The sequence below is a fragment of the Oncorhynchus kisutch genome, linkage group LG11 (assembly GCF_002021735.2).
Source record: "Oncorhynchus kisutch isolate 150728-3 linkage group LG11, Okis_V2, whole genome shotgun sequence".
Taxonomy (NCBI): Eukaryota; Metazoa; Chordata; class Actinopteri; order Salmoniformes; family Salmonidae; genus Oncorhynchus; species Oncorhynchus kisutch.
The window spans coordinates 53,049,608-53,064,380 of record NC_034184.2 but is presented as its reverse complement, the minus strand read 5'-3'; the positions used below and the strand labels follow the sequence as shown (position 1 = coordinate 53,064,380).

The 14,773-nt window shown below is 41.3% G+C and overlaps 1 protein-coding gene across 4 annotated transcripts in view; it reads right to left on the bottom strand.

Moving 5' to 3' along the window:
* LOC109899541 (zinc finger protein 438-like) overlaps window positions 1–13,728 on the bottom strand; it is a 100,835-nt gene extending 87,107 nt beyond the window's left edge. For 2 of the 4 annotated variants that reach the window (XM_031835945.1, XM_020494869.2), the window contains exon 1: window positions 13,477–13,727. The gene's annotated coding sequence lies outside the window, so the exon portion shown is untranslated. Of the gene's footprint in view, window positions 1–9,537; window positions 9,621–13,476 lie in introns of all 4 variants that reach the window. The other 2 variants (XM_020494870.2, XM_031835946.1) reach the window with 2 other exon arrangements.
* Between the last annotated feature and the right edge of the window lie 1,045 nt (window positions 13,729–14,773).

The window sequence follows — 14,773 nt, the reverse complement described above, 5'->3', positions numbered from 1 at the left end:
TTACACTGAACAAAAACATGTAAAGTGTTGGTCCCATGTTTCATGAGCTGAAATAAAAAATCCCGGAAATGTTACATACGCACAAAAAGCTTAATTTGCACAGATTTTGCGCAAAAATGTGTTTACATCCCTGTTAGTGAGCATTTCTCCATTGCCAAGATAATCCATTGACCTGACAGATGTGGCATATCAAGAAGCTGATTACACAGCATGATCACCCTGTGCTGGGGACAATAAAAGGCCACTAAAATGTGCAGTTTTGTCACAACACAATGCCACAGATGTCTCAAATTGAGGAAGCATGCAATTGGCATGCTGACTGCAGGAATGTTCATCAGAACTGTCGCCAGAGAATTTGATGTTCATTTCTCCACAATAAGTCACCTCCAACGTCATTTAAAAAAAAATTGGCAGTAAGCCCAACTGGCCTCACAACCGCAGACCACGTGTAACCATGCCAGCCCAGGACCTCCACATCCGGCTTCTTCACCTGCAAACTGTCAGAAACAGTCTCAGGGAAGCTCATCTGCACGCTCGTTGTCCTCAACAGGGTCTTGACCTGACTGCAATTTGGCATCGTAATCGACTTCAGTGGGCAAATGCTCCACTTCGATGGCCACTGGCAAGCTGGAGAAGTATGGCGGAAGTCTTCAGTAATGAAGCCTGGTTTCAACTGTACAGGGCAAAAGGTGTCATGTGGGTGAGCGGTTTGCTGATGTCAATGTTGTGAATCGATGTGGCGGTGGAGTGATGGAATGGGCAGGCATAAGCTACGGACAATGAACACAATTGCATTTTATCGATGGCAATTTGAATGCACAGAGACAGTGACGAGATCCTGAGGCCAATTGTGCCATTCATCCGCCACCATCATCTCCTGTTACGGCATGATAATGCATGGATAATGCAAGGATAAGTACACAATTCCTGGAAGCTGAAAATGTCCCAGTTCATCCATGGCCTACATACTTACCAGACATGTCACACATTGAGCATGCTTGCGATGCTCTGTATCGACGAGTATGACAGTGTGTTCGAGTTCCAGCCAATATCCAGCAACTTCATACAGCCATTGAAGAGGAGTGGGACAACATTCCACAGACCAGTCAACAACCAGATCAACGTTATGCGAAGGAGATGTGTCGCGCTGCAAACAGTGGTCACACCAGATACTGACCGGTTCTCTGATCCACGCCCCTACATCTTTTTAACGGTATTTGTGACCAACAGATGCACATCTGTATTCCCACCATGTGAAATCAATAGACTAGGCAGGGATCATCAAATAGATTTAGCACCGGACAATTTTTGGTTGAGCTTATGGTCGGAACATAATCACAAATAAATTTGTAGACTGCAAAGTTACCACAAGAAGTTTTGACTAAAACAATCATTTCAAAGCTTTCTTACATTTGAATATGATCATGTCTCTATTAGGCGTGGGAATAGTTGGGAACAGATTTCTTAAATTGGAGCTGATTTGCTGGTGTTTTTACAGTATTATGTCCAACAATAAAAATAGATAAGAAATCTTGGGGGGGGGCCAAATAAAGTCACCACCAGTTGAGGAACCCTGGATTAGAGCTAATTTATTTATTTATTTCAAATGACTGATTTCCTTTTATGAACTGTAACTCAGTCAAATCTTTGAGATTGTTGGATGTTGCGTTTATATTTCTGTTCAGTTTAGATGTAGTTAACTAAGTTTGCCAGTTAAGTTAAGATATTTTGCTCGAAAATCATACTGTGGGTATTTCAAAATACCCCAGTATACAGCCTAAGCCTAACACACAGCAGAGATCTCACACACACAGTATCTCACAACCAGCTCCTCTGAGATTTAGAGTTTCACTCAGCTTCCTTTTATCAGTCGATAAAGATCAGACAGTGAAAATACTGCAGCGTCATGCTTTGACCAAGTAGCCTCTATCCGGACTGACTGACCACTCACATCCCATCCCACATCCCCTTAGAAGCAGCACTACAGCAGGGCCATCCTTAACAGAGTGGCAAGAAGGCCCATATCTATGGCCTACATCACTCACTTTTATGGAAGTAAGGTGGTGTAGGGTTTAACAAGACATTATACTCATCAAGGGACACGACATTATACAACCATAATACGATGAGGCCCACAAATCTCTGTCTGACTGGTGATGCATTGCAAGCAGGGCTCATTGTGCGGTCCTCAATGTACAGCATTGTCTTCAAATAGAATAGCGGAGCAAAGATTTTGGGTTGCCTTGCCTACTTGAGCAGCAAAACATCTTGCAAAACAAGAAAATACATTTTTAAGAGTTAACAAAATACCTAAAATTCTATTCAAGCCCAAAAAGTATATTTAAAATAATAGCCTAGGTCAACATCCCATTCTGTAATAGAGCATGAAATGCTGCTGTAGGGTTTAAAGAGAGACAGCTGAGCTGCCATTCACCCAATTGTGTCATTTTCCTCTGAGCCAGTGCCATAGCTGGAGCAGATCCACTGACCAGGGGCGTCTGTGGTCTGCTCTGAGCGCCAGGCAGTTGGCCTGGTCTGGGACTGGGCCGGTGAGGCACTGCGGCAGGGTAGGCTGCCCGCCCCTGACACAGAGCACCCGCGCTGGGGAACGTCTGAGTAATGGCAGGGTAACCTGATCCAGCCGGAGGGAGGAAGGTAGGGAGAGAGTGAGCCATGCTGGTGCCTAAATCATAGCAGGAAGATGGAGGGAGAGAGAGGGAGAGACCGAGAGGTTTGGGAGGAGGCCTAGAGACAAGAGGATAAAAGTAAACTAAACTTCCCCCTCCTCCTCTTAGCACACACACATGCCACACCCACTGCACGGCTGGGGAGTTACTCAGAAAGATGACAGGGAGTGGGCTTGAATTTCAACCTCACCACATGCCATGGCACAGACATATTTCAATACAAAAAGCCCACATGAAACGAGCTAGACCTACATTTTCTCCAATGCTTGCGCAATTGAGTGACTTAACAGGCATAGATTTGAAAAATATGAATAAATACAACTTAGGGGATTTAGAGGGGAAAAGCACATGTAGGCTAGTAATGGGTCTCTCTCTACTAGCCTATATGGAGTAATGTCACCTTAAATCTAGACTAGAGCCTGACCGATATGGGATTTAATCAGCTTTACATGATAACCACCAAAAAGCAACTATATCCTCTATAAATACAAAAGTAAATGTAAAAAAAAACACTTCAGTTTACCTTCTTAGATACAACATAAGAATGCAGAAGTGTTTGTGAACCACAAGCACACTGATAAACAAGAAAGTATTACATTTAGCCTCAAGTAAATCTGAAACTGCACTTTTCACAAGATCAAACAACGCAGTTCATAATGTCATCACTTGGTATTAAGTAGATTCACTACAGTGCGTTACAACAGTTAATACTTTGCAGTATTTCCTTTTTTTAATGTATTATTTCTTACATTATTAGCCTAGGTAATGTGTTATTACATACAGCCGGGAAGAACTATTGGATATCAGATCGACGGTAACTCACCAGCACTACCAGCATTACAACCAGGAATATGACTTTCCCAAATCTGATCTTTTGTTCGCACCCCCCCTCAAGGCAATTAAACGGATTCCAGAGGCTGACCCAAAACACCGTCGGCGAAGGAGAGGTACTCGGAGTGGTCTTCTAGTCCGACTTACTCGCTCAGTCTCTGGACAATAAAGTTGATGAGCTCAGGGTGAGGATTTCTTTCCAGAGAGACATCAGGGATTGTATCATACTCTGTTTATCGGAAACATGGCTCTCTCGGGATACTCTGTCGGAGTCAGTAAATAATCTTTATTTAACTAGGCAAGTCAGTTAAGAACACATTTTATTTTCAATGAAGGCCTAGGTACAGTGGGTTAACTGTCTTGTTCAGGGGCAGAATGACAGATTTTCACCTTTTCAGCTCGGAGGATCCAATCTTGCAACCTTAACTAGTCCAACGCAATAACGACCTGCCTCTTTCTCGTTGCACTCCACAAGGAGGCTGCCTGTTATGCGAATGCAGTAAGCCAAGGTAAGTTGCTAGCGAGCATTAAACAATCAATCATAATCACGAGTTAACTACACATGGTTGATGATATTACTAGATATTATCTAGCGTGTCCTGCGTTGCATATAATCTGACTGAGTGTACAAGTATCTGACTGAGCGGTGGTAGGCAGAAGCAGGCGCGTAAACATTCATTCAAACAGCACTTTTGTGCGTTTTGCCAGCAGCTCTTCGTTGTGCCTATCAACTCCCGAGATGAGGCTCGTGTAACCGAAGTGAAATGGCTAGCTAGTTAGCGCGCACTAATTGTTGTTGTGTTGCTGGTTCGAGCCCAGGGAGGAGCGAGGAGAGGGACGGAAGCTATACTGTTACACTGGCAATACTAAAGTGCCTATAAGAACATCCAATAGTCAAAGGTTAATGAAATACAAATGGTATAGAGGGAAATAGTCCTATGATTCCTATAATAACTACAACCTAAAACTTCTTACCTGGGAATATTGAAGACTCATGTTAAAAGGAACCACCAGCTTTCATATGTTCTCATGTTCTGAGCAAGGAACTGAAACGTTAGCTTTCTTACATGGAACATATTGCACTTTTACTTTCTTCTCCAACACTTTGTTTTTGCATTATTTAAACCAAATTGAACATGTTTCATTATTCAATTAAGGCTAAATTGATTTTATTGATGTATTATATTAAGTTAAAATAAGTGTTCATTCAGTATTGTTGTAATTGTCATTATTACAAATAAATAAATGTTTAAAAAAAGAGTAATCGGTATCGGCTTTTATGGTCCTCCAATAAATCGGTATCGGCGTTGAAAAATCATAAATCGGTCGACCTCTAATGTGTATAGATTACTGGGATATTTTATTTCAGCATCATGAAAACACTTTACATGTTGCGTTTATATTTTTATTATTATTACTAAACAATGAACAACTGAAATAACATTGAATAAATGAATGGCTTTACTAAGCATAATCCCTTCCCTAGCTTACTCTATAAAAAAAAATGCTAATCTTGTCACAAAGTGAAACCACGTCCACTTCAAACACTTTCTTCTAAGCACAATTTAGGCCTAACCAGTGAATGAAGCATTCAATAGTCTATTACAGTACCTGTACCACATCCACAATATGGACCTTATTCATTATTCAGATTTAAATGCACTTTCCTTGTAGCAGGTCTGCACTGTTCCACTTACAAGGTGTTCTTCTGCAGGCCTGAATAGATAGTAAAGGCCCTCTAACACCCTGACTACACCTCTCGCGTCTGCGTTACCAAGGGCTAAAATAGAAGTCAGTTCTATTTGTGACGCATATCACGGTGCAAGTCCTACCACTCCCATCTCCTCATTGGTTTATAGAAGCAGATACCCTCGTGCCATCTCCTCATTGGTTATACCCACGTGGGTTATTGAAAGACGAATTGTGTTGTCGTGGTAATACGAAGAAAGTTTAGATGCCAATCACCATTTAAGTTCAAAGATGAAAGGGCCTGGAAGGAAGAGAGATGACAAGAAACGATTCGGTTGACCGTTTTATGTGTGGATTAATTTCAGGTAAAACAACAACTCAATGTGTATATCCCAGGACAAATTAGCTAGCAACAACAAGCTAGCTAAATAGGACAAATTAGCTAGCAAGTGCAAGCTAGCTAGCTAAATTGCTATAAATGTTTAACCTCTCTAGGGTAGGGGGCAGCATTCGGGAATTTTGGATGAAAAGCATGCCCAAATTAAACCGCCTGCTACTCGGGCCCAGAAGATATGATATGCATATAACTGGTAGATTTGGATAGAAAACACTAAATTTTCCAAAACTTAAAATAGTGTCTGTGTATAACAGAACTGATTTGGCAGGTGAAAACCTGAGAAAAATCCATTCAGGTAATTGTTTTGTTTTGTAGTTTTCTATTCAATACCATGACAGTATCCATTGACTTTGGACTCAATTTGCAGTTCCTATGACTTCCACTAGATGTCAACAGTCTTTAGAAATTGTTTCAGGCTTGTAGTCTTATAAATGAGGGAGTAAGACCAGTCAATGAGTGGACGCTGACGTGTCACAGAGCTTTTTCATGCACAATCCCGAGAGAGTGCATTTCTTGTTTACCTTTTATATTTCTCGTTGTTATTGTCCGGTTGAAATATTATAGATCATTTAGGCTAAAAACAACCTGAGGATTGAATATAAACATCGTTTGACATGTTTCTATGAATTTTACAGATACAATTTGGATTTTTTTGTCTGCCTGTTTTGACTGCGTTTGAGCCTGTGGATTACTGAAGGAAACGCGAACAAAAACAGGAGGTTTTTGGATATAAAGAGACTTTATCGAACAAAAGGAACATTTATTGAGCAAATTAATGTCTTCTGAGTGACACCATATGAAGATCAAAGGTAAGGGATTCCTTTTATCTCCATTTCTGAATTTTGTAACGCTTCTGCTTGGCTGGTTACTGTAGGTAATAATTTGTCAACTGGGCTGTGTTCTGGGCTAGGTATGCTTTCGCCGAAAAGCATTTTATAAATCTGACACAGTGGTTGGATTAACAAGAAGTTCATCTTTAAACCTATGTAAAATATGTTTTGTTTTCTGAATTTTTATAATGAGCATTTCTGTATTTGAATTTGGCGCTCTAGAATCTCACTGGATGTTGGCCAGATGGGACGCTAGCTTCCCACATACCCTAGAGAGGTTAATGCTTTTCGACCTGTCCCCAAATGAATGTAATGGGTTCAGAGTTTGTTGTGATATTTTAACCTGCGTGTAGTGATCGCGTTTGGTGTGGGGGGACAAAATAAATGTATGCACGATGGTGCACACACGCAGCCGGTTTGGGTTCTGTGTAAGGTAGAATCGCTTGATTTTTCGTTAAATACCTTTCAGGATAATCTATAGGCTAAATTGGAGGTCAGGTTGGTCAACTTCTTTTACAGATGTTTTCACCATTCAAGCTGATAAAAAGGGAGAGAAAAAGCTTTAACATTCAAGAACTCATTGTGCAGAAAAATTCTGAAGTAGGTTTGGCGAGGGAATGCCACTGTTTGGAGCTACATCCACACCCCATAACCAGCAGATTAGGCTGCAGTGAGCGAGCCAGCTAGGCTGCAGGAAAGGACAATCGGCTAGTAAACTGGATAGCAACTCAGCTATTTAAATCAAATTTTATTTGTTACATGCGCAGAATAAAACAGCTGTAGACCTCAAAATGGCTAGAAATAAAACAATTTGACAGCCTATTCTCATTCTAAGAAATAAAGGCTACTCCATGTGAGAATGCTGTGCACTATTCCCTTCACAGAACAGCGCAAACTGGGTCTAACCAGAATAGACAGGAGTGGGAAGCCCCGGTGCACAACTGAGCAAGAGGACAAGTACATTAGTGTCTAGTTTGAGAAACCGACGCTTCACAAGTCCTCAACTGGCAGCTTCAATAAATAGTACCTGCAAAACACCAGTCTCAACGTCAACAGTGACAAGGCGACTCCGGGATGCTGGCCTTCTTGGCAGAGTTCTCTCCCAGACTGGCCAATAAAAAGAAAAGATTAAGCCGGGCAAAATAACAAACACTGACAGTCGCACTCTTGAAATGGAAACAGACATCGGCCTGATGTCTAGTTTAACACATATGTGCAAAATCGAGGTCAAAGCTGGATGTGCATACCTATATAACGTAGGTACATGACAATGACGCCAAGTAAAATTTTGCACTACACGTGCAACACAGCATTCCAAACCTAGTCCACAATGTCTGCTGTGTGGCTCGAGCAGTCAACAAGTCAAGCAGTCATTTGAAAGAGTAAGACATTTCAGTAAGACAATTCAAAGGCGAAATCCATTAAAAGGCCAAGATAATGGAATTCATTGCCCTTGACAATCAACTGTTCTCTGTCGTGGGTGATGTTGACTTTCGCAGACTGGTCGTTCACCGGTACACACTACCATGTGCTCTATTTTCAGATGTTGCCCTACTGGAGTTACATAGTAATAGCGTCACTGCTATTAGTTTCATGACTGCACCAGCGATATCAGCCCCGTGAGCATGCAGAGTCTGACAGTACAGTGGGTCATCGTGGATTTCTTACTGAGGAAAGTTGTATTGCATGCTCATAAATACGCTTGTTGTCAAACCGCCATGGCATTTGAGAACATGTTTAAACATGAACACACTAGCTAGCTCCATTCGAAACAACTGATTCAAGAAATAAGCTCATCAACTGTGCCTGCAGCAGAAGTGATACCCTCTGTCATGGCATTGAAACGCCTGCTCAACAAAACTGCCGACACAGGCTGTGAACAAGCGAGTTGGTGGCACTCTCTTTTTACTGTGTCTTCACCATGCTCGACGCTATGTACAAGGACCGCTACTTTGATGCAGACAAGAAACAGGGTTTACGTGAAATGTTACATACACAACTGAACAAGATGGAAACGGACACAGTAAAATGAGCACTGAGGAAGAGAGGCCACGGACAGACAGAGCTGAAACTTCACTGCTTAACATGTATGATGAAATTCTGGTTGAGAATGAAACGACTGGACAACGAAACAGCACAGCAAGTAAGTGAAAGAAATAGGTTTTGATTATGTTTTACTGGTAATGGGGACATACATAAATGCCAACAAAATAACATTTTGTTTGTGTGGTATGTGTGTAACCTTTATTTACCTAGGCAAGTCAGTTAAGAACAAATTCTTACTTACAATGACGGCCTACCCTGGCCAAACCCGGACGATGCCGGGCCAATTGTGAACCACCCTATGGCACTCCCAATCACGGACGGATGTGATACAGAATGGATTTGAACCAGGGACTGTAGTGACACCTCTTGCACTGAGATGCAGTGCCTTAGATCGTTGCGTTCCATGTGTGTGTTAACTATTTAACTGTACTAGAATGGTTAAAAGGCCTCAAACTGTAAATATCTGTATTGTTTTTTTGGGGCAAGGAAAATATGGGATATCGGTATCGGCCAAAAATGTCATACAGGTGCAACACTAAAATAAGGCGTTTTTGTTTTGTTCAAAATTTCAGTCGAGTGATACAGCCTAAGTGGGTTAGTTCAAATGTTTTATCTTTTACTAAAAACAGCCTTTTTTAGCATAGAAAAATGGATGGATGTTACAGGCAATCTGCCTGCCAATCAAAGTCAACACACAAGCATTTGCAACTGCAGAGTAAGAGAACATTTGGTGACGAACTCCTTTTGTTAGCAAAAGTATCTGAAAATCAAGTGCAAGAAAGTGTAAGCAAGTATTAAGGATCACTGAGGACAAGGAAAGTAATGCTATTGAGGTTGATTTGGAGGATAACGAAGAATTGGTTCGAAAAAAGGGAGTCTCCTCTGTTGTTTGGAACTGGTTTGGCTTTAAGATATCTGACCTCAACCAACAAACAGTAGTGTAAGTTGTCAAGCATTGTGCTAGCCAAAGGTGGAAACACCAGCAATCTTTTTCACCACCTGAAAACAATGCATTGTGTGCGAATATGAAGAATCTACCAGAATGCGTGCAACAAACCCCAGAGCAGCAGAGCTGAAGACATCTTCAAGCCAGATCCGCACACAGCTATCACTCAAGGTATCATTCGTTAGTGGTACTCCCTATGACAAGAAGAGCAAGTGGAATGAGATAACGAGTGCAATTACATATCACATAGCGAAAGACATGGAACCAACTCAAACTGTGGAGAAAGACGGTTTTAGAAAGCAAAACATGTCTGCCAAAACTCTACACAGAATGTCGGGACAGAGTTGCCAACGAAAGCAGGAATCAGGAGGATAAAATTGTCAGATTTGCCAAATGGAGGGCGAGGGAGAGCTTTGTATGAGTCTCTGTGTGTGGAGTAAAGGTGGTCTAGAGTTTTTTTTCCCTCTGTTTGCATATGTGACATGCTGGTAGAAATGAGGTTAAACAGATTTAAGTTTTCCTGCATTAAAGTCACTAGGAGCGCCGCTTCTGGATGAGCATTTTCTTGTTTGCTTATGGCCTTATACAGCTCTTTGAGTGCGGTCTTAGTGCCAGCATCGTTTTGTGGTGGTAAATAGATGGCTACTAATAATATAGAAGATAACTCTCTTGGTAGATAGTGTGGTCTACAGCTTATCATGAGGTATTCTACCTCAAGCGAGCAATACCTTGAGACTTCTTTTATATCAGACATTGCACACCAGCTGTTATTGTCAAATAGACACCCCTGCCCCTCGTCTTACCAGACGTAGCTGCTATGTCCTGCCGATGCACAGAGAAGCCAACCAGCTCTATATTATCCCTATAGTCGTTCAGCGATGTCTCGGTGAAAGATAAGATATTACCGTTTTTTAATGTCCTGTTGGTAGGATAGTCTTAATCTTAGATCGTCCAGTTTGTTTTCCAATGATTACACATTGGCCAATAATACGGATGGTAGCGGTGGTTTACCTAGTCGTCGGCAAAATCTTACAAGGCATCCTGCCCTCCTCCCACATTTTATTTTCTTCACGTGGATGATGGGGATTTGGGCCTTGTCTCGACAAAGCAGTATATCCTTCACGTCGGACTCATTAAAGAAACAATCTTTGTCCAGTTTGAGTTGTTCTGATGTCCAGAAGCTCTTTTCGGTCATAAGAGACAGTAGCAGCAATATTATGTACAAAATTGAGTTACAAACAATGTGAAAAAACAAACAATGTGAAAAAACAAACAAAATAGCACAGTTGATTAGGAGCCCGTAAAACGGCAGCCACCCCCTCCGGCGCAATTACCTTCCATCTTCTAAATTAAGTTCCAGACTAATTTAAATGCATCCTCTGTGTTTTGATCACCCTTTTGTGAACCCTTTTATTTGAATAAATATGCCAGCCTTGCCTGGTTTAAGACATGCCTCTGTGTATTGATTCTCTCATTGTTCCTCATCATTGTCATCCAACCAGCCACACCTAGTGATTCATTACATAGGCTCATTTAGCAAAATGGTAATACTGAATTTTTCATTGTGTAAATTTAGCTAAGAATCATACTGGGGCATAACCATTTTGACAGCAAGATTACACCATCAATGACCATATCATTGAGAATGCATTACACACAAAATACTAAATGTACTGTGTATGTGTATATTTTTGCATGTAGTCTCACCTTGCATAGCAGCTCTCAGTTCATACCATGAAATGATACTCTTCCTGTACAATCTAACTATTCCCCAGAACTAACTCTAGAACTAACTATTCTCCAGATTTGGCACGCGTCTAACATACTTTCTTGTTCTTTCATTTCAAATGTACTGACTGCATTTAAGATGAGTAGAGTTGATCTCTAGTTCAGGGTTGTACTAATTAGTCCAAACACTTCAAATGCTTTGTTTTGTAACTAAAATTAGGGTTTCTATTAGACAAATCCAGGGAGGTCCTTCCTGGTTTCGTTCCGTCTAAGAAACATTTTGCAACAGAATCGGTGGAATGTATACACCTCTCCTTTCTTTCTTGAGATTTGGGTCATGATATAGTTGAGAGTCAAACAGTAGAGTTGAGCACTAGTTAAATTTCAGTAAAGCAATTTCTCTTCTACATCATGCAAGCGATATTGACTTGGTTATGATTGACCGGAAATGTTATATAAACAGCTATTCCTCCTTAACTCTCTCTCCCGTCCCTCAGCCCTCTCGCCACATGTGAAACCACACTGTAGCGCCTAACATGCCAAAGTAAATGACCCACATCTTTCAAACAGTGTGTTTACATTAGATCAGAGTAAAACATTTCCACTGGATAACACTGTACTGTATGACCTTCTTACTAAAAACTGAGGGAATTTATTTTCAGTGTTACGGGAAATAAATGCATTAGGCATAATTACAAATACTTTATCATTAGCAATTAGCATTGCATGCTATTTGTTTGTTTGCTATTTGTTTGGCTACCCAAACGCTATGCCACGCCCAGTTTCTTCTCCGTAAGGAGTCTGGATCTGATTACAAGCCCGAGGACATCCCATTGTAGACTGTCTGATTAGTCGCAGAAACCGATGGGTTGGGCCAGAGCCAGAACACACGTGGGTAAAGAGGCGTTTAAAAATGTGTCATTGGCTTTGATATTCTGATAGGTTAGAGATTATCCAATCTCTTTGTTCTGTACAACACTGCTCATTTTGATGTCACCACAAACGACTTCAATTATAGCAGTCTCACACGGAAGTATGCTAGCTAGTGAATGATAGAGCAGCAGAATAAATCAGTTTGAGTTGTCAGGCAAGCTATTCGTAGGACTGTGGTCCATTTGATAGAGGTAGAAGTAGGTATATTTGTCCACATGCTGCTTGAGGGAAAGCAAAACAAACGCCATAGATTTGTAAGGAAATCACCCTGGAACACAACAAACATGTAAGGAGACATTGTCATCACTCTGACCAGGGCTAAGATTTGAGATGTCTTTCCCATTAGTGGAAAGTTCTCCCCTGCCATCATAAAGCCACCTCAGTGAATCACACCATAGCCCTCCCTTGTTGGTGTGTCCTCAGAAACACTGACAGTGCATATTCAGTATTGCTCCAGACATTTAGGCCTACTGCCATTCATCTGACTGCATGCTGTTCTTTTCCTCTGTCATCATGAAATAGGACATGCAATATTTTAAGGGGGGCATGTTTAACAATAACATGTATCATAATAAATTAACATTGCGCTAACAAATGGCAGTACCTTCAGAGTACTTCAGAGAAGTAACCTCTTCCCCAAGCTAATTGCACATGCGTGGAAGTGAAATCATCCCGTGAGAAAAGCCTTGCTACAGGTGGGCCTCCAATTCTCAATTACAAAACAACTTAGTGAACTTTTCTACTGTGATTTCTTTTACTAGAAATAATTCAATCGTACCTATTAAACTATTGCACGGGGGATTTGTCTATATAGGCCAGGCAACCATCAGTGCAAACAAGCATTTCGCGACACTCGTAATAACATCTGCTAACCATATGTATGTGACCAATACAATTTGATATTTATGGCACCTGTAGCCCTATAAATGAAGCGCGGCGTCATTTATAGGGCTATGGCACCTGCACAGGTAATGTAGTATCAGTATACAGTGCATAAAACTACCCAGTTACATTATTGGTATCATATAGATTTTCTAAATGCAACTACGAATGGCATAAAGCTAATCTGTTTTCTTATCTTGTCTGATCCTGAAAGTGCCATGGACGACTGACCTATATAACGTGTGCTGATATGACTGTAAATACACTGCTGTCGTGTTTGCAAAGGAGAGGAAAGCACACATTCGCAGATATTTCGCACACCTAAATAAACGGATAGTACACTGTTATTTATGATTTCCTGATATACAATGTTATGGAAAGGCCTAAGCCTGCTATCGCTCTCTATCGTTACATTCCTATTGGCTGACATTACCTCCGCAATACAATACAGCAAGCCCATTGGGTTACGCTTTGACGAAATTGTCGAGGTATTTTAAGACATCTCACCTGTATCCCCAGTTGTATTGGAGGCTTCTTCGTTAATTTGTAAATTGCGACATATTCAATTCTTGCAGAACGGCCGATCTTCCAAACTGTTTCTCGACAGACATTTTGAGCAGTACCTCCAGCCAGGGACGGCAGGTGAGAGAGTAGTATGTAGACCGTTTTTCAATCCAAATTGTAGTCAAATGTCTGTTTTTAATAGTGAGAAAATGCGAAACTGTAAATATAGTATGCTTTGATTACGATATTTGTCATGCATTTGGTAAAGAATGGAATGTGTCGCAGTCGCATAGTTTCCCGAAACCCTCTTTTCGAGTGGAATGGTATGGCTCGTAGAATGTAGCCAATGAGCGGCGTTGAAATGTAAATCTCCAATATTGTCAAGAGGAAAGGGGTTGTCCTTTGCCTGACGCTTGCACGTACAGTGGTGTGAACAGAGGGGAATGATGAGAATGAGTACATGTTTCAGGGGACAGCTCTGCAATGTTCTATGCTGCCTGTCAAGATCTGTATACACAATATAATAGCCTATGCCAGCCTTGGTTACAATATATGTGGATTTCACATAGGTATAGGTCTAGGTTTAGGTTTATTAGAACATCTTGGTAAATACTGCAGAAACATCCATAAGTGACTGCAGTTGGACCCCAAACAGTTTGGGTGTCATTATTTTTCATAAAAATAAACACTACAGTAGGTTTAATCAAATAATGAGAAGCCTTATTTTTCTGTTGTTAGTAAAGTATAGTAGTTGTAGTAGTACTAGTAGTGATAGTGATAGTAGTAGTGGTAGTACTAGCAGTAGTAGTAGGCTATTCTGATGACAGTTCCATGATAGACGCACACCATGTTGCTTCTGTAACATGTATGTGTATTCAGTTACACACACACACACACACATACACACACACACCAACAGAACACACATTCGTTCACAGCTTCTGGGTCCCTGGCAGCTCCCTGAGGGTGTAGAACAGTATGCTGCTGACTTCCTGGATGTATTCAGGCGTGATGTTTTTAGTTTTGCTGCGATCAGAGTCACTTCAGGCTACACATGTCCTGTTCAGTTAACCACTGTCACAGGCTTTAGTGAATGGTCCCTGGCAGGTGGTGTTGCTCACTGCTGCGGCTGTGTAGTGAGGCAGAGAGAGATAGAGGGGGTCTTTCGAAGTCTGAGCGAGAGAGACACGCTGGGGCTGCCCTGCTGCTGAGGAATCCCCTTCACACAGACATACAAGAACGCAGGCACATGCACGCACAGAGGCACACACACACACATTCTCTCTCACTCTCACATACA